General features: G+C 38.3%; 1 protein-coding gene across 1 annotated transcript in view; it reads right to left on the minus strand.

The window, feature by feature from the left end:
* The window catches only part of Fbxo47 (F-box protein 47), a 25961-nt gene that overhangs the window by 13025 nt on the left and 11726 nt on the right, over positions 1 to 1210 (minus strand). The window lies entirely within an intron of this gene.

Raw genomic sequence — 1210 nt, forward strand, 5'->3', positions numbered from 1 at the left:
AGAGACAGAGACAGAGACAGAGACAGAGACAGAGAGAGAAACAAATTGAAAAAAAAATCTATCTTGGAAGACAGGGGCCCTGGTGTGTAGAGCTTGGTGATTGGTGGGCCAGGATCCAGTGCAGGACTCTCAGGGAGGGATCACTTCCTAAGGTGGTTGTCAGCTTTTCTTTCTTTCTTTCTTTCTTTCTTTCTTTCTTTCTTTCTTTCTTTCTCTTTCTTTCTTTCTTTCTTTCTTTCTTCTGTCTTTATGTCTTTTTTTGAGATAGGGTCCTGCTATGTAGTTCACGCTGATGTTGAACTCACTTTGTAGCTCAGGTTGATCTCAGGATCCTCTTGCCTCAGCCTCCTGAGTACTGGGATTACAGGCATGCACCACCATACCCAGCTTTGTCAGGCTTGAATTAGATAAAACATGTACACGGTCTGACACATATCAAGGGCTTAATAAATGCTAGTTATTATCTTTTTCTTTCTTTTTATTATCTTTCTGTGTGTGTGTGTCCCCGGATTTAAACCTAGGAATACTCTATATCTGTAGTTGTTTTGTCATTTTGAATCTTACAAAATGGTGCAAGAAGGTCTAGTACTGGAGATCCTCCTATTTCAACCTCCTAGATAGCTGGGATTACAGGAATGAATCACTGTGTTTGGCTATTTTTATCTTCTTTGATTACAATAAAATGTTAATAAAAATGTTCCTAAAGTTACACAGTTAATTTCTAAACTCACACCTTAAGTAACTAGACCAAGACTTTAAACTTGCTATATGCGGAAACACATATGCTAAACACCTATTTATAGTCTTTACAATTGTTTGGAAACTCTGAGGACAATGGCACAAAAGAAATAAATATTAAGCATTTCTTACAAGGTAGGAACTGAAGATGAAAATCTGAGCTGGCAAACATGCTATTAATACATTCTTGAACTTTATTATAACTTATTTGCCAGGTGTGGAGCTACATGCCTGTATGCTAGCACTGGGAAGGCTGAGGCAGGAGGATCTTCGAAAGCTGAAGGGCAGCCTGGGCTACATAGTGGCTTCAAGGCCAGCCTGAACTACATAGCAAGATCCTGTCACAGAAAAACACAAACAAAAGCAAAAATACCCAAACTTCTGTTAGCTACAGAAGGAGATTCCACACACTACTTGTTATCACTTCAAAAGGGTTTCTTTCCTCTTTTTTTTTTTTTCAAACATCTTTTAA

The sequence above is a fragment of the Octodon degus genome, unplaced genomic scaffold (genome assembly GCF_000260255.1).
Source record: "Octodon degus isolate 3935 unplaced genomic scaffold, OctDeg1.0 scaffold00056, whole genome shotgun sequence".
NCBI classification, from domain to species: domain Eukaryota; kingdom Metazoa; phylum Chordata; class Mammalia; order Rodentia; family Octodontidae; genus Octodon; species Octodon degus.